Source organism: Stegodyphus dumicola, chromosome 1 (assembly GCF_044657685.1).
Source record: "Stegodyphus dumicola isolate Sdum_Otavi_A_Nest chromosome 1, ASM4465768v1".
NCBI classification, from domain to species: domain Eukaryota; kingdom Metazoa; phylum Arthropoda; class Arachnida; order Araneae; family Eresidae; genus Stegodyphus; species Stegodyphus dumicola.
Window position 1 is genome coordinate 274,868,521 of NC_140768.1, and position 27,719 is coordinate 274,896,239.

Consider the following 27,719-nt stretch of genomic DNA (forward strand, 5'->3'; position numbering starts at 1 on the left):
CAGCAAGTAGAAAGAATGCCTACAGGAACAGGACAGAATTTAACTAAAGAAGACAAATTCTTATGAATGTGAAAATTTCAAGGAAATCCAATTCACCAACTAAAGAAGTTTTATGGAAAATTTTTACCAAAGTAAAAAATCATAAGTTCCAGTTAAGATTAGCAATGCGCAATTTATTTATTTTTCTTTTTCGGACGTAAAATTCATGTTCTTTGACGCAATATTTTAACTATTTTTAAGTTTAATAGATATTACCTCAAATCGTATTGACATGATATTCAATAAATTCTCCCCACAAGAACTAATAACTCTTCGATCGTGTTATTAGAGAAGGCTGACGACTAATTTCCTTGTCTAATTTTGTCATAATGTTCAACAAATCTTTATATACTGTTACATTTATTGTTACAGAGCTGCGTATATAAAATTTCCTTTCCTAGAATGTAGTGTGGTCTAGATCATTCACTATAAAACTATTATCCTTTGCTCATGTTGCTGGGGTCATACCTATATATGGCCATCAATCATTCTGATGCAAATGAAAAATTTTCATCAGTGAAAGCAATATAACTTCTCAACAAACTTCAGTGATCTATAATTGACTCAGAACCAGTGGACTGAGGTTCTGATTTATATAAAAACTTAACAATTTAAAATTTTATAGGAAATCAATTATGCAATCGATGCCAAATTTGATCATATTGAAATAGAGGCAAACTTACCAAGTTCCTTTTTTTTTACATATATCGAAAATGCTTATTGTGTCTATCTTTGCTGATGAAATAAACCTCACGCATATCATTCTATCACGTATGCCAAAATATCCTTGACAAATCTTTATAAGAAAAGCCAAATTAAATAAAATCTCATTACTAGCACGGCCACCGTGTATTAAACGTTTCCTTATCCTATGCATCCTGTGAAACTTAGTAGTAAATTCTGACCGAGGTACTCCGCATACGGTTTTAATAATTATCTTTATATGATAATTATTAAGACCGGATAACTGTTCTACTGAAAAAAAAATCATATTTGTTTTCGTCCAACTGTGGAATTAACCCTTAATCTACAATGGCGGGCATAGCCCGCGTACGATGGTCAGGCCAAACCTCCAAAGCTCGCGTACGGTGATTGGGTCAGAAGTGAATATTACGTGCAATATTTGATACGCAATTAAAGTCTGATGCAATAATTGTGGTAGACGCAAGTATTAAAAATGTTTATTTATACAAAACTCCAAAATACAAAATTAGTAATCTGTAACGGTATGATATATTTCAAAGCATTCTGGTACATGTAACGGAACGTTACACTTTTTACACTCGTGTTCTATGTAGATTTTTTCGTATTTGATCTGTTTACTGATTCGTTTCGGTTACAATACTGTTCCAAAATATGTCATCAAATATTAAATTAAATATATCAAATTCTACTCTACTTCCTCCTAATTGACATAAGCTTCCTCTCTTATGCCATGAGTCATCGTACAGTCCCAAATTTTTGGACTACTTCTTATTTCTTTCCAAAGCCAGGACTCTGGTAGTTGATCGTCATCGGATGTATCATCAATAATTATTCGCCTATACGTTCTTCGAAAATTACATAATTCGTCATGTTTACAATTGCCCGGATTAGCGTGTAACACAAGTCGTGCAAATGTCCCGAACGCTGCGCGAGCTTGTATACAATTTCGGCCCAACATCTTCGAATGTAAATCGTAGGTTAAGGGATTAATCAGCTATCCAATATGCTCAAGTAAATCCTCTCAGTGACGCTCAGTATATTTCGTACCTTCAAAGATACACATAGAGTTTGCGGAAAATGTAAAGAGTTTATTACTATTTCATTGCAATGAAATATAACCGTTTGCACTGAATTATTAAAATGTTTCAAGAACGTTAAATCTGTTAATAGCAAATGTATAAAAAGCTTTATAAGAGTTTTACTTATACTATGTAAAGAGACGGAAAAAAGATTGTGCAATAAGTCACATACATGATTAATCACAAATGTTGACATATATCAATAAAGTAGTAAGAAACTAGTATAAGAAGAACTTTCTTAATCTCTTATTAGTTTGCAGCAAAAGTTAAAAGATTTCCTTGCCGTTAACGACATTGAAAGTTCGAAAGTCATTTGCGCTTCCTGATCTTGACAAGCTCGATGATAGATATGCAGATTTCATGCTTTGAAAGTTCTATTAGAAACTTGGAAACATAATATAAATGTATTTTGTACTTAAAGTTATGAATTGGAAGGAAAAAAATATCGCATTTATATTTAATATATCTATGCTACTTGAAAAAGATTAGTATCTTTCTTCTAAAAATTAATATTGAAATAAAACTGCTGACAAATGTTCATTGGTTTCCCTTGGCTGAATAAAAAAACGCTAGAGTTTATGGGTTCAATAACTGAAACAGCATAAAAACCCTTAATATATTGTTTAGGATAGTAGTGTTATTTATGTTATGGCAAAGCTAGCAGAAGCTATCTGCCTAAAAGGAAGGGTGCTTTAATGGAGGAATTTTAAAAGTAAAAAAAGATATCTATTCACGTTACACATAAAACAACGATAACCAATGCAGTTAACCATGCAGTTAGCCAATACCAATGCTCAGCAATTTTAGCGCTTGGCCATTAGTGGACAAAATTCCTTAATAAATGCAAAACTAAATAACATTTCAGAAAACTATTAATTTTTTCGTTATTTACCGAAAAGTATCATTATTTATTTCATGTAGCACACACACACACACACACAAAAAAAAAAAAAAAAAAACTTTAATTTGTTTTTTTAAGGAAACATACAATTTGTTTTACAAATATAATAAGTACAAACAAAACTAAACACATCATTGTTTTTTAAAATAAGCACCATATTCAATATAGGTATGTAAGTGCTTCTGTAAGAGATAGATTTCACAAGAAACAAATGTCTTCTTTTTGACTGCGTAACCACTGGTTATCCGCATCTTGTATCTCCCAAACCTGTATTGAGCTTTCTACCAAAGAGAGAATATTTGAAAGTTCCGCTCAGTAACTTGAGCTAGTATTATAATGTATTGTAGCACACAAATATGTTTACCACGTGTTCTTCATACATCAATTAATGATGGTTGCATTGACTTGATCCCACTAATGAAAGGATAACTGTTTGCTTGGCGTCTTCGTGTATAATTCTTAGCAGTTATTTTTTGTGACATCATTTTCTCATCAAAGCAACACACCTGCAAGCATTAATGATTGAAGTTTCGTATAAGAATCTAATCCAAGCAATCAGTGAAATGGTGAAATCACCAGGACTCGATCATCTTTTTCTGAAATAATATTATCTTTTTTCTAATGAAGATGTATGTGTAATTTGAGATGATATTAGACAACACAGTGGTTTGTATGTAATTTTAAATATACAGAAAAGTTCGAAGAGTCTACTAATAATTGTAGGAACGAAAGTGTAGGAACGATATATGAAAGTGTACAAAAATACAAATTGGCTCAACAGCAACTGAGTCGCTGAACACTGATAAATCGACCCGGGTTCAGTATTCATGGAAAAAGACTGGCTGCGTGGCTATTTTCATCGTTTTCTCCATGTGTAACGTAAATATGAACCGCTTTCTCTGACAAGGATCTTCACAAAGCCATTTTTTCCCTTAGAAAGATAGCTTTCGCTTGCTTTATCATAATAAATAAATAAATAAATAAAATTAGACAAAATTCAAAACCGGAATAAAGCTTCTAAAGCGAAATAAAAGATTAGATTAAAGGTACGAATACGAAGAAAATCCGTTTCGATTATCCCGCTCCTTTTTGCATAATTATCATATCGCTATGAAACGTTACCTACAAATAAAAAATGCTTCACGAGTCTGGAAATGACACTGGACCTTGAGCAGAAATGTTTAAAATAAACATCATTATCTTCATACCATATTTACATTCTCGCAGAGTACGACTCTTAAGCTCTTATCGCCGTAGAACTCGTACTAAGTAATTTACGCCGACAGAAGATAAGGAAATATTTAATAAAGAATGTGAAAAACTATAACCATGCTGTTATCTTCAGAATACCTGAAAATGTAAATAAAAGAGTAAAGAAACCGAGTTTAATGGCAACCTTCACTCTAATATGAAAAAAAGTAATTAAATGATTTTACATCAAACCGTGAGCATTTTGATAGCAACATTAATTTAAGAAAATGCTTTTAATAGTTAATCCATGGATTTCAGTACTGTTAAAAGTCTTCTTATTTATTTATTTGTATAGTCCGTTAGTTACCATTTAATTTGAGAAACACTCATATCTAGTTAACGTATGTCATTTCACTGATGAATTCAATCATAAATTTAGTCCGCAGGTTGGCATTAAGTAACTATCAATTAAATCAAAAAAACCTTTAACTTTTCTCCGGTTTCCATGAGAATAAATGCGTAAGAAATCACAAGTTCCAAAACTGTTCTATTGAAATTACAAGATAAATAATATATTTATCAAGTTATTAGTTAAATAATACACTTATGAATTTATTTTAAAATAAACTAAAATTAGTAGAAATTGAAGTAAAAAAATCGTTAGATAACATGGAAACATAACTAAATTTAATATTTCATGTGTTAAAATGTGTTAAAAATAAAACAAATATGTTATTAGATTCGATTTCTGAATTACTGTTGTATATTAATTGTATATACTACCTAATAATTACAACTCTTCCATACTTTAAATTGCATTATATTACGATTCATAAGTCTTCATGGACGCCGTATGTTTAAGGCCTCAAACAGAGAGTACTCTTAAAAATTCAAGAAAGCGATGGACCTCATCCAAATGGCCCAGAAAACTGCTTAAATTGTGATGTAAAGACATTAACGGAGTCGTCATATACTGCTTATCCGTATGCGGCACGAAGCTAAAGGAGCTCAAGAAGCGCATACTGTTGTTATGCATTTATGCTGCTATTATGTATAGCTTGTAATAATATTTAAGCTTTCCCTAATTTTGCATTTCATTGTATTAAAAATAGCACGTAACTTCATATTAATGTATGAATAAAAATATGATAATGAACTCCTGTAAATAGAACTCTTTATTACGTAAGTATAACTATATTAACTTCCTGAATTTGTAGCATGTCACAACGATGCTTCAACATGTAATAAACCTGCGAATATATGGATAATACGTATATGTTTATGGCTATATGTTGTGAACGTAGATTAGAATCATAGCAATCCTGTTTATATTCTGTATATAATCTTTCCTTATTTGTATATTTATTTGTCCTTACGTTTAGTTGCATATCGGTGTCTGAAAATAGCGTATTTATTTTATTTATCATTTCTTAACTTTAATATATATATACATTGTGTAATCCCGGAATATATCTGGTAGTGAAATGTGCATATATATTATACCGTATATAATCTGTCTCCAACTTATGTAATACAATGCTTTTTTTAAAGGGAAAAAAACTATTATGATGTTCGTATGATAAAAACATGTACTCTCTTCAATATACAAGAGATGAATAGGTGATAAACCCATATAGTGAATACCCTAGCTAGAAGTCTACTCAGCGGCAAGTAGTAGTAGTAGTAGTAGTAGTAGTACCTACGTTCAAAATATAATGGCAAACTAATAAGCTTGCAAAAATTAGAAGTTCAGAAGTTTTGAAGCTTGGAACATGAGAATATATGCTACACCTTCGCTGAGATTTGAACTCCAGATTTCCCGATTGCTAGTCTGATGTGCTTCCATTTCCACCACAAAGGCAGGGGTGAGGAAGGAAAAAGTTATCCACACTCTTCCCAATTAAATGGCGACTGGTAAAGGTAGTAAAAAATTATTATCCACCTCATTTTTTAGCAACGCGCTATTGCAGGAGGATTAGGCACTTTCTGCAGCTTGGAAATGGGGAAATCAGCCGTGCTCCCACAGCCATTCGAACTCTGGGCCTTCTGAGTGCCAGCCCGATATTATTCTAATTACGCTTCGAAGACTAAACGTGAACAAACAGAAAATTCCCAACAACAACAAAACAAAAAAAGAATACTATAGTAAATGTACAAACAAATTTAGCGGAATTTTGAATTTCCTAGCTCTTATCAATAAGTTAAATCACTGACAAAAGCTTGAAGCCCAATGGGTAACTAAATAACTTTTAATTATACAGACAAGATCTTGTCATTAATATAGCAGAATAAATTAATAAGAAGACAGCAAATTGAACGGACAGCAAGGGATTAAGAGGAAAGCTCGAAACGGAAATCAAATTAATCTTCCCTGTCGTTCTAAATGAAGTGACAGAATTTTAATTTCTCTTTCCTGACTGCTGTGTTAGAAACGGAAGGCGACAGCTTCGAGTAATCTGTAGGACAATTGTAAAGTAACCGGAAAAGGACATTCAGGGTTGTAAAATTACGGTCGTTATCCTAACAGAACTCGAGTGTATTTTGTATTCTAATACCTTTATATTGATCCATATTATTTTCTTGAAAAATTAAAAATTCCATCCCGCAGATGAGGAAATTTCCCCATAACATTACGCCTCTGCCCCCGTGCTTAACACCAGGCGATAGGTTTGTATGGATTCAATTCTTAATTCGATTTTCGCCACATAGTAATGCGACCATCGCACCCACATACATTAAATTCTGACCCGTTCTCCAATAAAACATTGTTTTAATATCATATTCCAAAAATATAGCTTATCATGGACTTGCGTTTGCTAGGCGTATTTACTTTGCTTCCTTCTTGCTGATCACTCATTGTATCCACGTGCCTTAACGATCTGCTTACAATTTCAGAGTTCTTATATTGCAGAACATTCTTTCAAAGTTTAAGGCATTAATTTTTAATCCAAAGGTGCTTAGTCCCTGAGAGACTATTGTTTTCGTTTTGAGTCGAATCACTCTGAATGTCTGTTTCACTTTCCAAACTGTTGCCACCAAATATTATCGACCTGTATTATATTTGAAGAAATTAAATAATGAAGAATCTGCATAAATGCATGTATGTTTCTCGCACTGTGATAAGACAACGGTACCTAGAGCCATCCAAATTTGAATGACGGTAATCCTACTGCGAATATGGCATCTGAAGGTCCAAATTTGAAATTTGGAATTTGTTTTATTATCGATTTCATATTTTAACGAATTTTTGATTAACAAACTCAAGGATTTCAAAGGGAGCAATGGCAACGTTGTACAGAAAAAATATTTTTATCTCCAGAGCGTGAGACTGTGTATCGGAAAGTCTAGAGATATGCTCAGTTTAAAATTATTTTGAGATATTGCTCTTGAACTCAATTTTATGTTTTAAGTGCGGAGAACATGATATTTAATAAATAAAGGTAACACACAAAATGTTAAAATCGCCCCTTTGGACGTAATTTAAAATCTGAAACCTTTCAGATTTTTTATTATTACTATTATTATTCAGTCTTGTTTCGTTTTTCGTATGAAACATCTCCGATCTTTTGATGTTGTCTAGGAATATGGTATAGCCTTCAGTGCATTTTCAACAGTTTCAAACAATTTCTATCGTTTTAAAATACCAAAGTTAGTTGAACGCTTTACAAGTGTTTTTTTGGATATTTCAAACACTATAATTCTAACAGAATTAAAATCTGGCAGAACTTTGTTAATTTGTAGAGGCTACAAATTACAGAGGCTGTCCATGTTTACTTTAGATATGGAAATGTTAATATATTTTGCTAAACAAGTAATGATTTTCAAATGATCAAAAATCAAGTAATCAAGTAATGATAGTTCTCGTGAAACATTTTTACTTAACAAAACATTATGATAAAAAGCATCGTCTTCCAAAATATTTGAACAAAACTTTCGCCTGTCCGAATGAATGATCATGTGAGTTTTAACATTGTTTGAATAAATTATTTTATTATATGGAATATTTGGATGATATTTACTTAGCAACAAACAAGCACAACTTTAACTAGAGTAAAAAATAACGAATTAGAATGTATGCTTCAGTATTTAGTGACGAGATTTAAGCAAATAAAATTCAACTATACAAGTGTCCGAAAACAAATGTGAGCTTCAATAAATAAAATACATGCAGTGGCTCACAATCGCTTTTGGACACTTATGATTTTCAATTTTATTTGAAAATATCAGTTACTAAATATTAGCATATGACTTTACTTCTTTTTCATATGCTATTGAGATGATATAATTTAAAACCCGCTTGTTTTGAAAGAAGTTCTTCAAAACGTTTTTGACAAAAAATAATAATTTATTCCAAATATTTAAAAATCAACTAAAAAGTATTCGGATATGAAACGTGAAAATCATTCACAACAACATTCTCGACATTTCTTCATTCAACATTTCTTCGACTACCCTTTAGGCCCGCCCAGCGGCCGATCGGTAAAGTCACTGAATACTGCTAGTTGAGAACACTAGTAAATTTCTAATACAACTGGTCCTTCATTCTTAGCGTCTTGCCATATTCATTTCAGATACGGAAATATTAATATATTTTGCTAAACAAGTAATAATTTCCATTGTGAAAAATCGACCGTGCCTAGAGCTACAAACTTTAAATAACGTAATTCTCCACCGCAACATGGGCATCTGGAAGGCCGAATTTTGAATTTCGAATTTTTTTAATTATTTGTTTCATATTTTAAAAACTTTTAACGACTTTCTGATTAACAAACTCAACGATTTCAAAACGAGGCAATGGCGAAAGTGTACGTAACAAAACATTATCTCCAGCGCCCGCTACTGTCTCTTGGAAATTCTAAAGGTACGCTTTTTTAAATTATTTTGTGATATTGTAATTGAATTGGATTTTATGTGGTTTAAGTGCGAAGAACATGATATTTAATAAATAAAGGTAACACTCAAAACGTTAAAAAAACGCTCCTTTGGTCGTAATATAAAATCTAAAGGCTTTTAGATTTTTTTTCCAAAATATTTTACTTGGCATAGACTGACAAAATGCATTATTTTTCATAGGCGACAGATTTTCGCTTCTTCAATATTCACTCTAGTCTTTGCCAATTCCAATAAAGTGTTTTTCAAATGTATTCAGGTTACAAAATATTGCTATTTATTAACAGACGATTATTTTATTTTGTTAATATTATTGCATACATATTTAAATTTAAATTATTATATAAATATATTTATTCAAAAAGGGCTCCACAGACATTTACATTGCAGTAGAACTTTATGTTTTAAGAGTTATACATTGCCATTAAAATAATAAATACAAATTAAAATAATAATCAACAAATTTACGAAGCACCTTTCTGAAACTGAATTAGATTTCATTTAAAAGCCTTTAATAATTTTATTAAAGAATATTTTATTTTCGTGAAATCCCATATATGTAAGAAGCTACATATTTATTACATTACTTGAATTAATATGCAGATTTACTTTTTATCATTTTATTATACATTTACGTTTCGTTAAAAAGAAAAAAAAATTACTTTAAGTGCAATTTTGATTTCAGTTTCTCGTTACTTTTAAAACATGTGCTTGATAACATTTAAATAAAACTATCCAAAATATACTACATGAGATCATAGGTTTTGTACTACAGGTACTTGATAATCAATACTGTGGTACGACAAACTATTAAACTAATTTTCTCTGTAATGTACGGTCTTTAAAATAACTGGTCCTCATTAACTGGATAAATATTAACTTCATCTAAATTTTTAAGTATAATGCTATAACTATATTCGTCATAGTTACGTCACACAAATTTTTCAGTTTTGTAAACCATATATGAGAAAGAATGATTCTTGGTACATAAAGTTTAAAGATATAGATAATCCTAGCGATCGTCATAACATTTATGTTAAATTAAATTAAAACTGACTTGGCATTGCTTAAAATTATTCATCATAAATTTAATAGATGCTAATATAAATTTTACTTTTCTATGTACTGACAACGAACTTAGTGTGTACCAGTACACAGCATTATAAAACACATGTACGAAGTAAACGCATAGCGATTAACGTGCTCGTTAGCTGGATAGTTTGCGCATCATTTGGAACGTACGCAGAATAATATGTCATATCATCATTCTAGTCACTTACCTGAATTGCCGTAGCATGGATTCGAATAAGGGATCTTCTCCTTAATGAATAAAAGTCACCATTTCGAAGTTCTCCATTACTAATCAATACTACAGCAGCTGGTTAAGCCTCGATCCAACAATTCTATAGCCTCCATGGAATTCCGGTCCTTTGAGTTGAAAATTATTTTTTACTCGTAATACGAGATATTATCTGAACAGGTATCCTGAAATGAGTAATCACAAAATTACAGATAGTTTAAGCGCTGCGGTGAGACCGGGATCAGGATTTCTCGGAATAACGAGATAAACCGTGGTGTTGCTAGTAGAAAGTTGCTGCAAAACGACAACAAACAATACCGCCCTCTATCGGCAGATGTAAGAAAGAGAAATAAATTTTAACGATTATTCTTGAAAACCATAACAGTGAGTCGAAGAAGGAAATGCTTCAGTAGGAGAAAATATTTGGAAAACAATCAGAGTTTCGACGAGCCTCATTAACTATTGGCATCAGGCAATTTTCTTGCACTGATAAACTTATTAAATTTTTTTTCGGTTTCAAGTTAAACTTCAGTTAATAAGCAATCAAAGACATTATTAGGTAAAGATGATATGCAAAATTCTTTGCGATTTTTTAATGTTTAATTTCTGTTACATTAATGAAACGATTACCTGTATATTCTTATGAAAATGTTGTGTTTATTTTGCCAGTGTGATGAAAACCGCAAACTGCACTTATTTACTTAACCAAACGGATTTGTACCGGGATAAAAATTACATTTGTTTTAGAAACATCTTTTATTTGTTATTAATGTGTTGAATAATTTATAAAAATTATCAGTTGGACGTATTACATATGTTTTAAACTAAGTTAATTGAATAATGTATTAAGTTTAACAAAGATCAGTTATAAAAAATGCTTTTTAGTCCAAAGGGATTTGAATCCCGAAGGACTATTAGTTTCGTTTTGGCATTTTGCGTCGGACTCATAAATGTCGGTTCACTTTTCAAACTGTTGCCACAAAATGTTAGAGTCCTGCATTATATTTGAAGAAATTAAATAATGAAAAATCTGCATAAATGTATGTATATTTCTCGTATTGTGATAAAACAACGGTACATAGAGTCATCGAATTTTGAATAACGTAATCCTCCAACGAATATGAGCATGTGGAAGACCAAATTTGAAATTTGAAATTTGAAATTTGTTTTATGATCGATTTCCTATTTTTTAAAACTTTGACGAATTTTTGATTAACAAACTCAAGGATTTCAAAGCGAGCAATGGCAACGTTGTGTAGAAGAAACATTTTTATCTCCAGCGCGTGAGTCTCTGTATCGGAAATTCTAAAGATATGCTCGTTTTAAAACTATTTTGCGATATTGCTGTTGCACTGGATCTTATGGTTTAAGTGCGAGGAACATGATATTTAATAAAGAAAGGTAACACACAAAATGTTAAAAAACGCCCCTTTGGACGTAATTTAAAATCTGAAACATTTCAGATTTTGTTGTTTTTTTATTGTTTTTAAATTTTGCTGTTCATGAAATTACGAGTATAATCTTACGTTCGAACGAATAGGAGCATCTGTGAACAAAGCCGCAGAAAAGATTTATTAAATACTTTATGATTCGTTTAGTGATAACATTTAGCAATTTGCATTAATGATATATGAACAACGTTACACAAAACTGGGCTCTGCTTAATACGTTTCTAATTACGTTCCGCAAAATACACTTGTGAAGACATTAGGATTTTTGGAAGTAGAAGAGATGAAAAATAAGCAACCGCCTTTGCCGGGAATCGAACCACGAACCTTTGGAATACCGGCGCAGTGTGCAGAACCACTTACCACGAAGTCACGCTATCAAAGTGGGAGAAATACCTTATATGCTAATAATTTTCAAATAAATACATATAACGCAAGTTAGAGGATGTTTGCTTTATATTTTTAATAAATTAATTTCCTAGTGATCGACTATTGATCAACTTTTCTTGTAGAATAAACTCATGCGAAGAGTATTCGATATATGATTTTCTATATACACATCCTTTTTGTTCTTTATGAAATATATACCATTGAACTTTTGGTATCATAAATTTGATTCTAATCATTTTTATGATAAACAAAAAAGTAATTATTGGTAAGCAATCAAGTCTTAGTTTTCAGTAAAATAATCGAAAACACTCAGATTGACTCGTTACTTTGAATTAGGAATATATTTTACAATAATAGTTTGTAAAAGGAGAGATATTGTAAAACAAATTTTCTTTTGATGGAAATAAGGTATACTCATGTGCATTCGTGAGTATACTGTAGATTCGTGAGTACACCTTAAATATATGAAGGAATGTATTTAAATCATTAAAGGAAGTTTTTAATCAATTTTAACCGTTAAAAATAGTTGCATAATACGTAATAGTTCTAAAACTTAGAAACGGTCTACGTTAGTGTTCTGAATACCTAACATACTGAAAAGAAAACCGAAAATGTTTATTTCGAAGAATAATACCTAGTAGTACATAAATTTTGATCATATTTAAGTGTAACCTAAAATTATATAAATTTAAGAAAAAAACCCAAAAGCTTTCAGATTTTACATTACGTCCAAAGAGGCGGTTTTTTTTTTTTTTCCATTTACACATACATACACGTTTTAAGAACATTTGGCCCTTTTGGGCTAAAAATATTTAAAAACAGCATATCTTCAGAATTTTCGATAGACAGTCTCGGGACCTGAAGATAAAAATATTTTATTTCGTGCAGTGTTTTGCCACTGCTTGCTTTGGAATCGTTGAGTTTCTTAACCAAAACTTCGTCAAAGTTTAAAAAATATGAAATAGATTTTAAAAAAATTCAAAATTAAAGATTCGGGCTTTCAGATGCCCATATTCGGGTGGACGACTATGTTATTCAAAATTTCATGGCTCCAGGTAGCGTTATTTATTCACAATGCGAGAAACTTACATACAGTCATGCAAATTCTTTATTATTTAATTCCTTTAAATATAATCCAGGGCGATACTTTTTGGTGGCAACAATTTGAAAAGTAATACAGCCATTTATAGTGATTCCATGAAAAATGACATTTTGAGATTAATAGCCCTTTTGGGCTAACGGCGTTTTGGCCTTATAAAATATTATTATTGTTTATGATTGCTATAAATTTTCATCTTTAATGTAAAGATCCCTTTTAATGCTTTGCTTATTATTAACGACATTTAAACTATCAACCGAATAAATTTATACTATATATATATATATATATATATATATATATATATATATATACATCTTATACATACGGCATAAATTCTTTAGCATACAACAGAACCCTGATTACACCTGTGGTGATGGCGATAAGGAGCGCGCCTTGCGCCCTCCGATAAGTGTGGCAACCCTAGAGGAGAAGTTTCTTACGAGTAGCGAGCAGAGCGAAACAGGCAGGCTGTCGGGCAGTGTGCGCGAAGTTCCTAAATAAAGCTTAATTTTTATTGTGCACTATGTCTTGTTAATATTATATTAATGCAGTAAGAACATAATCTGTGATATGGAATTCGAGGATTGGTGGTAAAAACATAACAGGAAATCTCCATAATGGTAACCCGGACTGTGTTAAATTGTATGAACAGTTCTCAAGCACTTTCGGTTTTGACTACAAGCCATCACTCAAGATCTCCAAACCAGAAGTAATGGATTACATCGGTTTTCATCCTCCGGATCACAGATGAGTAGTAATTATAGATCATTTTATAATTACGTTTTCTACTTATCATTTAATTTAATTTTCTTTAGTTAAATTTTTGCTTTTATTTTGGCTTAAAAACCTTGCACAATGTCTTATGATTATGCCGTCCAAATTCCGGTTTATAACCGATCAGACCCATCTTTATGGTTTATTATGTGTGAAAGTACCTTTGCTCTTGCCACCCCCAAACCTATCACAGAATCCATTACTAAATATAATTATGTAGTTGCTCATCTTCCTCCAGATATTGCATCAATAGTACGGGATTTACTTATGAAACTAGATCCTATTGATCCATATACAAAGCTTAAAACTGAGTTAATAAATCGTTCAGGAGAATCTTCTCAGCAAGAAATTCGCCAATTATTATCTGGAGAAGAATTAGGTTCTCGAAAACCTTCCGATTTGCTTAGAAATATGAAACGTCGAGCAGAATCTTTAAATGTTCCTGATAACTTAATGTTAGAATTATTCCTTCAACGTTTGCCTTCGACTGTTCAGTCTATTTTGGCAGCGGTTTCCAATTTAACTGTAGATAAAGCTGCAGAAATTACCGACAGAATTTTAGAAGTAAATCCAACCCCAAGGACTTGTGCCGTTTCTCGCACAGTCGATCAGTCTCTTGAGGATAAATTATTTAAACAAATAGAAAAACTAAACAAACGTATTGATCGCATTTCTCTTTCTCGTGGTCGCTCGCCAAACCGCGGAGATCGCAATAAGGAAAGAAGCAATTCCACAAGGAGAGATTATTCTGTTTGCTGGTATCATAGACGTTTTGGGAAAAAGTGTAGAGATGACAAATGTACAAAACCTTGTTCATGGCAGGGAAACGAAACCAGCAAAGAATAGAGGCGACTTATTCTTTGCCTCAAGTTTCACGTCGCCTGTTCGTTCGTGACCGTAGAACAAACCTTTCATTCTTGGTCGATACCGGCTCTGACGTGTCCTTACTTCCAGCAAATAATTCTCAAAAACGGAATTCGTCCCAACAAACACTTTTCGCTGCTAATTCTTCTACTATTCATGTTTATGGTCAAAAAACACTTTCTTTGGATTTCAAATTAAGACGACAGTTTACATGGACTTTTCTTATAGCAAATGTTAGTACACCCATTCTTGGAGCAGATTTTCTCCATTTCTTTGAATTGGTGCCTGATCTCAGAAACAAATGTCTCAAAGATTTAAAAACGCATTTTAAAACCGTCGGTTGCGTGAAAAATGCAAGCATTTATTCAGTAAAAACTGTATTTAGTGATACACCATATCACAAAATTTTAAAAGAATTTCCTTCAGTTACTAGATTACCAGATCCTAACCAACCTGTTAAACATAACACCGTTCATTATATCATAACTAAAGGTCCACCTGTGGTTGCAAAACCTCGTCGGTTAGCTCCAGATCGCTTAAAAATAGCAAAACAAGAATTTCAAACTATGATGCAATTGGGGCATTTGAGACCTTCGAGCAGCAATTATGCATCCCCACTTCACATGGTTCCAAAAAAGGGAAGTCTGGAATGGAGACCTGTAGGAGATTATCGAGCATTGAACGCTCAAACAATAAAAGACAAATACCCTATTCCATGTTTACCCGATTTTACTGCTGCATTGCACGGTACTAAAATTTTTAGTCATGTCGACCTGATTAAGGCATACCATCAAATACCAATTAACCCAGCCGACATCCACAAAACCGCCATATGCACACCATTCGGTTTATTCGAAAGTATCCGTATGCAATTCGGCTTATGCAATGCATCTGCGACTTTTCAACGTTTTATAGATGAAGTCACGCGGGATTTAGAAGGCGTTTACGCTTTTGTCGATGACTTGCTCATAGCCTCTAAAGATTCTGAGGAACATTGCAGGCATTTGAAAGCTTTATTTTCCAAACTTCAGGAATATGGACTTTGCATAAATGTTTCAAAATGCACCTTTGGTCAAACATCTATTGATTTCTTAGGTTTTCACCTTAGTGAAAACGGAATTGAACCTCTTCCTGACAAAGTCAAATGTATTTTAGAATTTCCTCAACCTACCACTCTCACTCAGCTTCGCCGATTTTTAGGCATGTTTAACTTTTATAGATGTTTCATACCTAAAGCAGCACATATTCTTTCTCCTTTAATAAAATTGTTAGAAGGCTATATGAATAAAAAGAAATCTCGTTCTCGTGTTCAGGATTCATCCCCACAATTAAATTGGAACGAGAATGCTGAACAAGCCTTTATTGCTGCCAAAAATGCCATTGCTCAGGCTACCCTTTTGAGACACCCTATTCCCGGAGCCCAGCTAAGCATCTGGGTAGATGCCTCAGACGTCGCAATAGGCGGCACACTTATGCAGTTGTCTCAACAAACATGGGAACCTATAGCATTTTTCTCTATGAAACTCAGTAAAAGTCAACAGAAATGGTCCGCGTACGATAGGGAATTATTTTCTATTTATTCTGCAATTAAGAAATTCCGACACATGTTAGAGGGCAGAAATTTTATAATTTATACGGATCAAAAACCGTTAATATACGCTTTTAAACAGAACCCTCATAAATGTTCACCTCGACAATTGCGCCATTTAGATTTTAATTCGCGGTACTCTACTGATATTAGGCATGTGCAAGGTTCAAAAAACGTCGTTGCTGACGCTCTTTCAAGAATCGAAATTGATTCCATAACAAAATCTCCATTTTTGGATTTTAAAAAATTTTCGGAAGCTCAACGGCATGATCCGGAGGTACAAGACCTTCTCAAAAACAACACATCATCTTTGAAACTGGAATTTAAACCGTGCCAATATTCTGATGGTAATATTCTTTGTGACATATCAACAGACATTCCTCGTCCATTTGTTCCGAATTCCTTTCGCAGACTCATTTTTAATCATCTGCATAATCTGTCACATCCAGGAATTGCAGCTACTACGAAGCTTATTTGTTCTCGTTATGTATGGCCCGATATGAAACGTCATATCAAAAATTGGGTGAAATCCTGTGAATCTTGCCAAAAATCGAAAATTACTAGGCATACTAAAGCACCACTGGGCACATTCTCTCTTCCTGATGCACGTTTTTCAGAAATCCATATGGATATCGTCGGACCGTTACCTCCATCAGAAGGCAATGTGTACCTTTTGACTCTAATAGATAGATTCTCCAGATGGCCTGAAGCCATTCCCATCCCGGATATGAAAACGGAAACCATTTGCAGAGCCATCTTCAACTGTTGGATATCTCGTTTTGGCTGCCCATCGATCATAACAACAGACCAAGGTTCTCAAATGAGATCCGCACTTTTTGCAGAATTCACGCGCATTTTGGGTACGAACAGAATCACAACAACAGCCTATCATCCAATGTCAAACGGCATTGTTGAACGATTTCATCGACATTTAAAATCTTCTCTCAAGGCTCACGAGACCAATAACTGGACTGAAACACTACCAGTTGTTATGCTTGGTATTCGGACAGCCGTAAAGGAGGATCTAAAGTCATCTTGTGCTGAACTGCTGTATGGCACAACTCTCAAGCTGCCTAGTGATATGATAACGTCATCTAAGATATCTCCGTATGACACACAATTTATCACGAATCTTAGGCATAGAATGCAACAATTGAATCCAATAGCAACATCTGCACATTGCCAAGAAAAATGTTACGTAAGTGCTACCTTAAAGTCGTGTACGCATGTATACTTACGTGTCGATCGAGTAAAGCCACCTCTGTGCCAACCATATACAGGTCCGCATAAAGTTCTTTCTAGAACGGACAAAACTTTCACAATTGATATTAACGGTCTGAAATCTACTGTGTCTATAGACCGTGTGAAACCAGCCTATTTGCCTTCGGACTCTAATTGGCCTGAACTAAAAAGAAATAAAGACTTAAAGACAGTTCAGCAGAATAAATCTGCAAACGAACTCTCTAAGACACAAACTGTCACCAGATCGGGAAGACATGTTCACTTCCCTAAGAAACTTGCTTCTTACATAACAATTTAAAACATTTTTTTTTTTAAATTCATATCTTAACATATTTCTTGTTATTTCATGTTTATTATATGTGTCAATACCTTGTTATATATTGAATTTCATTTTGATCTTTTCTAATTTTATATTTTAATTTTGTAATCATGTAAAAATACCCGACAGTACGGATACTCTGAGATAATTTCATAACCTATGTCGTTCCTTTGAATAGCCATTAAAGGAACTGGGGGGAAACTCTGTGGTGATGGCGATAAGGAGCGCGCCTTGCGCCCTCCGATAAGTGTGGCAACCCTAGAGGAGAAGTTTCTTACGAGTAGCGAGCAGAGCGAAACAGGCAGGCTGTCGGGCAGTGTGCGCGAAGTTCCTAAATAAAGCTTAATTTTTATTGTGCACTATGTCTTGTTAATATTATATTAATGCAGTAAGAACATAATCTGTGATATGGAATTCGAGGATTGGTGGTAAAAACATAACAGGAAATCTCCATACACCGAACCTGATAATTTGATACTTAAAATTAGGCAAAATTAAAAACTTAAGCTGGCGTTTTAAAGTAAAATTCTCGATTTCCAGTGCAGTCAGACATAGATCCTCTCTTGTCCAAGAAAACAAACAAAGTTGAAAATGCGACAACCAAGCTATACCGAAAACAATGGATGAAGCAACACAAAATCGAAAATACATTTTGCTACAAGAACTTTAAACGTTGAACTTCGTAGTACTTTTCCGCTGATTTCTACTTTCCTGAATTTTTGGAAAGCAGTGTTCCTCGGAACAGCCTAGGTTCCTAGGAAAGCAGCCTCTTATTTTTCATATAAAATGCCATTTAATTTGCACGTTTAAGATAATACAGTTCATGAAAACTACATAGAATAAAATTACAGTTTATTGTCTTTAATGTAGCTCATAGTTGGATAGCTTATTTTGCACGCAGTATTCGGATGAAAATATACTATATTGTAGTAACTTAGTATTCTTATAGTTTCTTCGGAAGAGACAAAACTGGAGACGATAACATGATTCGTAAACATAATATGAGATTCTAGTGCTTTACACTATGATTACTAAATAATTTTATAATTTAGTGCTCATTAAATAATTTCGAGTAATTTTTGACATTTCATTATCTAAGAACTGATTGCAATTTATAAAGATCCATGCATCAAATCCACGTTGGTTCAATGCATTTCCAAATTTTGGATTACCAATTAGTTCCTTAATTCGGTTGAAAAAAAGAATAAACAATACTTTCTTTTGTTTCACTAGTTTTGATGATCATGTTTTAAAAAACTATATTATTTTTGTCTATTGGTTTAATCAAATGTTTTATTAAGCCTGATTTTATGTGAAAATATGGGAAAGTACTCTTCAATTTTTATGTAAAATTATTGCAAGTACTCTAAGGATTCAAAAACTGTTAACTTTATTCGTTTCAGACCAAATGTTTACTATAAGGTTTGTCTTTGTTCATATTATCCCATACATATAGAAAGTCACAACATCTATGTATCAAGTTGTAACCTCAATGAGACCTTCTATCGTCAGATCATTCTAAACATGCCATAAGTGCTTCGAATGTTTCAAATACGAGTATCTAGGCAGAAGTTCAAATTTTTCGCACGACGTTTTCCTGAGTATAACATAATCAAGTGCTATAGACGGATAGTCATTAAGAAAAATGTTATTCCTAATCATGTTTAAAAAAAATCTACGAATTTTGCCTACTTTTTACGTTCTAGTCGTTGCCTATTACATGCCTCCTTTATCTGCAAGCTGTCGTTTTGGACTCATTGTCAATTATTCAACTTGCTAGAAGCGCTCACAGAAGCACCGCATTTTTATGATAACCGGAACGCAGCTTGCACATTGCGAGCTAATCGCGGCATACAGCGATAGTTGGAATTGGTATTATATGGCTGGAAGACAAGTGATAAGGAAAATGTATTTCCATTTCTTGACATACGTTTGTCCTATTCTAATTTTTATTTAGAATTGTTATATGAATTTCAGAATAATATAACTTGTATTCATAGGATATTTTATATTTATGTTCAGAATGAATAGTTCTGTAGCAACAAAAAAGAACTAATAAAGCTTCAAAATGGAACATTCATTGCTATCTGCAGCTATAGTACTGCTGAAAACACATTGTACACCAGAAACAAATTGTAGAATATTTGTGCTAGAAAATGCACTTTGAGTCGCAAATCCTGGTGGTAAAAGTTTGGTTATTTCATTATAGAAAAGCACATGAAGGCTATCTGCTTTAGGATAGGAAAGTTTTCGTAGAGAACCTTTCAAGAAAAACTGCTTGCATTCACGTTGCACATAAGGTAAAGCCACGAGAAACGCCCATGCAGGGAATCCGTTCGCCTGGGTTTTGAAAATGAATAATCAGTGACCATAACCATTGTGCCATATGTGGGCTCCGAGAGTATAAGTTCTCGAAAATGCAGGCAGAAAAATTAGCATTACCGAAAGCAGCGTTTTCTTACTGAATTGTGGTATGAAATATTCAAGCACTTTGAATGATTAAGCTGTAAATGTAATAAATATGCTTTACACCCAAGTCTACAAAAGTCCTTAATTCCTAGATGCATACTTATTATCACAAAACTGTTTTAAATGCCTCAAAAGTTTTCTATTTTGCCACTTTTAAATTTTAAAAAGGTATCTTTAATGAATATTACGAAATATAACATTTTTTTTTTGTTCCCCCGACGATCCCTACACTTAACTCAGAAAAATGTTTTACTTATTAAAAAATGCTATACAAAAGCGGGGTGTCATACTATAAAGATTGACAGAAATATTTAATTTTAAATTTGGATATCAGTTCCGAAGTGTTTTCATTATTAATTAACTTTAGGAAAATGTTTCTGACGTTAATAGATAAAATGATGAGCATTTCTAAGCAGATTGTCTTGAAGTATATCATTAACATATTTTTTATTATTCAAAAAAATAGTTTTGAGATCTTTTCAGATAATTTTACATAATTACTGTCTTAAAAACATTGACAACCTGCAGGATTAGTCAACTCGTAGCATTATTTTCATAAATTAAAAGCTATAAATGTTACTTGTTTGGTGAATTTGTTTCTACGATTATTAGATTAGAACTCTAAATTAGTAAACTAATGAGGATATGAATAACTTATTTTTTACGTTTTAAAACTTTAAAATTCTTTGTACACACTAATTGAAACCAAATCATAAATTAAAGATATAATATAAATTACAAAATAACATGACTGAAGTCTAGTTAAGGGGGAAAAATTAAAATATAGTAATTCTAATTTGTTTATTAACCGACCTCTCACGATAAGTTATAAAAGATGTAAAAAATAATAAATTTTAAAATAAAAATATCGTTAAATTTTGGTCACACGAAAATCAGACTTGGGGTGTTTTAAATGAGTATAACATTTTCCTGAATATAAGTATAGGGTTTGAGGATCACACTAAAAACAAAATTTCGTGTTTTATGCGAAAATGATTATATTTTTTAGTTGAAAATACCAAATCATTATTTGCTCCATTTAAAACATTTTTGGAGCTGGAAATATAAATCTAAGACCAACAGCAGCGGAAATAAAGGCCAGGAAAAGATTTTTGTGAGTAAGATGTGTAATATTGTGTGAGAGAGAGTAAGATTTCAAAACATTGCCGGATCTTTGCCTCACATACTTGTAAACGTACCTTCTCGAAATTCTCCCCAGTTAAGCTCTTTCGCAATATTTTGTCAAATGTTGCCAAATTTTAAAACTCGGTACAGTAGAACTCCAATTATCCGAATCAATTGGGACTGGACCCCAATTGGATAATCAAAAGTTGGGATAATTGGATTTTTTCCAAAGAAGGGGTATGCGTACACTTTAATTAATTACTATATGTTGAAGATGGTAGAAAAAACAATTTTTAAAGAAACATAGGTTTTAATTAATTAAAATGAAAAGGCAACACTTTTACGTATATATTCTATAGTGTACTGTACTATACGTACAAGTGCTGAAAGTCATTGCTTGCTGAATATCTTGGTCAAAGTAAGCTCTTTGATTATGTTCATCCGTTTTCGGGCAGGTAAGCCACGTATCCGCTTGACAATGAGAAGTTGCATGTGGTCACACTCGGGCTGACGCTCCATTTACTTCAACGCAGTTTCAAGGCCGGCAAACACTTCACTAGTTGATGGTCCTGGGTCTGCTTCAACTTCGACATTAAAGTCATCTTCGTCCTCGGCACTTTCTTCTATCACAATTTCAATAAATCTATCGTCATTTAGAATTTGAAATTCAGAGTCTGACGAATGACACACCATCTGTTTTGCTGTACCCTCAGCTCTAACTTTTAAACATCCAGGAATTTTCAAAAGAATATTTTTTAATTCCTCAAATGACACGTCATCTCATCTTTTACTGTCTTTTTCTTTTCTTGAGCTTCTTTTTCTTTTTTTTTTCTCCTTTTCCTTCTCTTCTTCAATTGATTCTGAAAAATTCTGAAAGCGATTCGGATAGTCGGAGTTGTACTGTATCTCCAATTCTAAAAGATATTAACAATTTTTAACACAACTAAGATATGATCAAATATTTATGAACTTGTATGAAAAAGAAATACATGCTGACGGAAGAATTGATACATATGTTACGGCCAAAGCCCGAAGTTCGGCCAGTTCCCGAATTGGCCGGCCATTTCGCACATTGGCCGGGGCGTGTGGCTAATGTCAGATGTACTGGAAATGAATAGCGTATACGCGACTTTGGCCGGCCACTTCCCGAAGTGCCCGGAATTCCTTGGCCAATGTTCGATGTGCTGAAGCAAGACTGTTCGGTAGGTCGATGCAGTTGCACTACCAAGTGCTCAACAAATCGCTGCAGATGTAAAAATAACAAACTGCTGTGCAATTCGAAATGTCAGAAAAGTTCATCTTGTTGTAACAAGTAATAATACTGATAATTTTCTGTAATAAACTAATTCAGTAGATAATGTGATTATCTTTTTGTTTATTCGTTTGGTTTCTCCAAGGGGGAGAGGAAATTTTCATAAGAGACTAGGAGATTTCTGGTACTGTGAGATCCTTACTCACTAAAACTTCTCCCTTCAGACTACAATCCACCTAGGGCCACCGTACCTCATTGGCCTTTGCTCCGAAGGACGATCCTAGGCGCCTAAGAACGGCGGATTCGTCGGAAAACTCCTCTGTGGTAGCTATAACGTGATTATCATTATCGGTATACAAACGCCCGAAATTTGCTCATGATCTTTTTCTTCTGACTTTGGCCGATCGCCCCATGCCATTTCGCTAACTGGCTGGCCAAACCCCGAAATTAAGGAAAGATCGGACATTGGCCGGTCATTGTGAGGCGATATGGCTGTTTCGCGATTTGGCCGGCCAATTCGGGAACTGGACGACTTCGGGCTTTGGCCGTAACATATATAAATGACGACACAAGTTAATTAAACAATATTTCGCATAAATGTTTTCTATTCATCCTAGAATACCTGCTCAAGAGTAATTCATCGGGAATGGCCTAACTTGACATTTGAAACGTTTTGTCTTCAAAAAAACGTTGTCCAGAGTGTACTAGAGGTAGCAAACTGATTATGCAAACTGGTTAGCAAACTGGTAATCGAGCCTTACGCGGGAGTTCAGCTGACAACTTGAAATTTGGATTAGCTGGTCAACGTCCACTAATCACTAACCATTCAGGAAGCCGTTTTGATAAATGAAATTGGAAATTTTGATTTCCCAAATCATTCAAACAAATCTGGAGGTCGAAAGGATAATTTCTTACGCCATATTTTTTTTCTTTCGCGTGTCTGATTCCAATATTTATCTTAATAAATGACATTCTCGCATAAATTTTACCAATAAAATATGACCTGCAGGAAACGAAAGAAATGCAGTGTAGTGAGATGTAATCCTATTGAATATTAATGGAAAGCTTTGCGAGGATTGATTGCTGCTTTCAGCTTCTTTTCTCAGAATTTTTGTGGTTGTTTAAAAGAGCACAGCTATATGGGATTTGGAACTTCTGGCTGGATCATCATCACAAAAGAACCTTGCTACAATCTTATAAAAACTTAACTCCATATAGCAGAAATATTTATTTTCAGGAAACTTAAACTCTTGATAAAATATCGTTTGCAATTGAAAATATAAGTAATAAAAACAAGAAACGATCTTTTAAGCTAAATTTATCATTAGTAATTAGAAGCTAAATTAAAATTGAATGAGTGTTTTATTAAAAGTTTTATTAAATTGAAAAGTGATTTATTATATATTATTTAATTATTCTACGTTTTGAATGATAGACTTAAAAATGTATACAGTCAAGTCGAGGATGACGTGTAGGGTAATTCAAAATTTCGTTTAGTCAGAGATTAAATTGGAAAAGAAGCATGCCAAACGCGGGAAATGAATTTTAAAGAGAAAGCTAATATATACCCGAATAGTTTGAAAGAATTATTCGGGTAATAAAGTTATCATAAAAAAATTAAGATTTATGAAATCGATTTTAATTAAGGTAAAGTTTTTGCTTCTGTTCCAAAGTAATACTGAAATTCTAATAGTGTCAAGATTATAAATTAATTTATAATCTTTTTACTTCCTTGTACGAAGTAAAAAGGAAGTATTGTAATCGCGAAAAGTTTGAAGCAGCATATTTCAACGCAAATATCCATTTTGACCGCTATCGAATGCAATTTAACAATGTTTTTTGCGTGACATCTGTACGTAAGAACAGAATAAAAAGATCCTTTTCCTCCAAAAAAAAATTATAAAATTGCTTTAAAATGAATTCTGAAGAGAATTTTTCGTGGCGTCTGTACGTACGTACATGTCACTCATAACTCAAAAACGATTAGCCTCAGAACGTTGAAATTTTGTATATAACTGCTATAACATGTAGATGCGCATCTCGCATACTGGTTGCAATCGGCCGCACCAAACGTATATAAATATATTTATATATATATCCACTCTGTTACCCAGCTCAGTGATCTCAATTTCTTTACACTTATGTGTTTGTAAATTGTGCATTTTTTGCTTTAAAAATGATTGGATTATGTTGTTCTTATCTTCCGCTTAAGGTATTTATGCCTTTAGGAAATCTACAAGCAATATTTGTAGAATTATCAACAATTTAAAAGCTGTTTAAGTGCGGTTAAGCCTAATTTTTAAATAACATGGCGGACATGTTTGTTTACATTTGAAACAGCAGAATAGTAGATTTGTTGCCAATCTAGAGAGACTAAGCTTCGCAGCAACAAAGATAACGCGTTCATTTATTATTGCGAATTAAATCATGCTTAATCCTTTCTGGAATTTTTTCGAGGAAATAAGTGTTTAAGATTTACTTCGTAATTTTTAATATAGTAGATATTTTGAGTTTATGTATTTTTACCTTGTCGCGGAGTGAGAACTGAGGTAATTGAATAAGAAATACTCAATCGTCTGTGAAAATTGTTCTTTTTTGTTTTGTTTGCTTAATTTCTTTTATACATCGTTCTAGATTTATTATAGTATTTGAATAGAACACGTAGCAACGATTAGATGATATAAATTTTGTATAGTCTGAGTTATAATATGAACGAAATATAACGCTGTTATGTGAACCTAGCGCCAGAGTGTCGCTATGGTAAACAAATAGAGGAAATTTTTAAGAGTGCATTTATTCTATTGTGGTTTATGATCTATCAGCAAAGTAAATTTAATTCAATTCAATAAGTTTAAATGAAATGCAAGAAAAAATGCGTATAATTTAATATTTCGTGCAAGGAAGTCATGTGGTGTACACATCAGATTTTTCTAAGTTTCCGGATCAAGATAGTGAAAAAATCGTCAAATAAAAGGAAAATATTTTTAAAACATGAAAAATGGAAATAAAAAAAATTGTTTTAATGATCCTTTTTCTCAAAAAAGTAAATTAAATATAATATCATTTATTAATGATGTAAACTTTATTATATTTGTTAAAAATATCGTTCAATATCACTAAAATTCAATCACCGAATAAAACGTTTTGTAGACAGACAGATTTTAAAATATCCAAAATGTTGACTAATTGCCAAATTTTGCAACGCACAACAAATGGATTCATATTGCGGAAAGAGAATGAGGTTATTTTAGGGGCAATAAAAAGAGAGCGAAATTAAATGGTAAACCAAATATCCGCTATTTAAATACAAATCTGCTGACAAATTTATCAAACTGGCACAAGTTTTATAGCGCATTAGAAAAAAAGAATAGAAAATTTATAAAAATGATTTCGCAGATAAGATTTGAAAACTAAAAAGATTTCATAAAAAATACGAACAATCTGTTAATTTTAGCAGGTATGCGATTTATCAAGGTTTTATAAAACTCGCTAGAACGTGTAGTATGACAGAAAAATTAACTCAACAGCAAATTGCAGCTTTCCCTCACTTTTTTAATTATTATTTTTATTTGACTGCCTATTTTTTCTCCAAGGTATGCTCTAGATGTTCATTTTTGTTCCTAATGCCGCTGGAACCGGCCATAGTTGAAATCTCCAGAGAAAGATGTGGCTCTCTCCAGAATAGATTGTTATAATACCAGCAGACGATTTCAGTACATGCTAATCCTTTTGAGTATTCTATTTATGTTCTTTATTTCTAGCGTTGAAGAATTTATGGCCTTTTGATAACAGCCGGGGAAAGCTTTAACTTTAGGAAGTTTAGTTTCGAATTTCTTGATGGGCACATTTTCCCCACAGTACGTCAAAGTCCAAGAAACTATTTTTCAACGCAGGCAGACAATAGTCTTGTTCATAATATATATTTTGGAAGATCTTACTCCATCGACAGAGCAGCTGTCCTATTTGAGAATGGTGCTTAACAGCCTGTTTGAGCCCTGCCAGTGATTCACCCACCAATAGCCGTCGGTAATATGGCTGAACACTGAGAGTTCGGTACGGGCTTCGAATCCCAGTGAATGCGCTGGCGCTTTCGTGGTTTTTTTCTAATGTAAGGTGTATATGATCCAATCTGTTTTGAAAGTCCTCCACGAGGGCATCCTTCCTCCTAGACATATAGCCCCAGAGTGCTTTGACATAATCAAATAAACCAAACTAACCTGCTAATGATTCTAGTTTCGTTCACACGTTCAAAAGATGTCTCTCTGGAGCTGTCTTTTATTAAATACTTTTCCTCCTTGTTTAATTGCCAATTTACAGTGGCTCCACTACGAGCCGAGTGATTTGAGTTCTATAGTCATTCAAAATTTTAATTCGTGCTCAGAATAGCAGACATGAAAACGCATGGAAAGATCAGGTGAGCAAAATTAAGGATCGCTTCTAAAGTTTAGCTGAAATTAAGAATTTTTAAGGGCTAAGAAGAATCTTTTCCAAATACACCTAATAACCTTAATGACTATTAAAACGTGTGAGAACCCAGCATAATCTATTGATAGAAAAAGGAGCAAAAAACAACTAATCAACAATCAACATATATTCTTATTAAGATGATGGTAGAAAGGAATTAGAATTGGGATCCTTAACCAGAACCGGAAACGCTTTTATGAATACGAAATGCCTAAGAAACATCTTATTTACTTGTAGTTTTAAATTAAAGAAAATCAATTTTCCTGTAATTAAGGCGTAAGTAATCAAATGCTTTTCTCCTCTGTGTCACTGTGGTGTAGCGGTCAGTGCATCTAACTGGTAAATGAAGAGGCTTGTGTTCGATTTCAGGAAGGGCATGATTGATCACTGTAGAAGTATCAATTCTCTACTGTTGACATATTAAGTAAAACTCGAAAAATCCCCGTGCCCTTGCCGAGAATTTCTAATTGATACCTGGATGTATTACAGCACAAGGATACTCGTGAAGAATGCTTTTAATAGCTTAGCAAGGACAGTTGATTAATTCGGAGAAAATTCTAACTGGCGCGATATATCC

General features: G+C 33.0%; 1 protein-coding gene across 2 annotated transcripts in view; it reads right to left on the reverse strand.

The window, feature by feature from the left end:
- LOC118188441 (E3 ubiquitin-protein ligase MARCHF8-like) overlaps positions 1–27,719 on the reverse strand; it is a 195,750-nt gene that overhangs the window by 136,044 nt on the left and 31,987 nt on the right. Inside the window, exon 2 of one of the 2 annotated variants that reach the window (XM_085807123.1) lies at positions 10,086–10,290. The exons of the other annotated variant lie outside the window; for it this stretch is intronic. The gene's annotated coding sequence lies outside the window, so the exon portion shown is untranslated. The remainder of the gene's footprint in view (positions 1–10,085; positions 10,291–27,719) is intronic. 2 annotated transcript variants of the gene reach the window in all.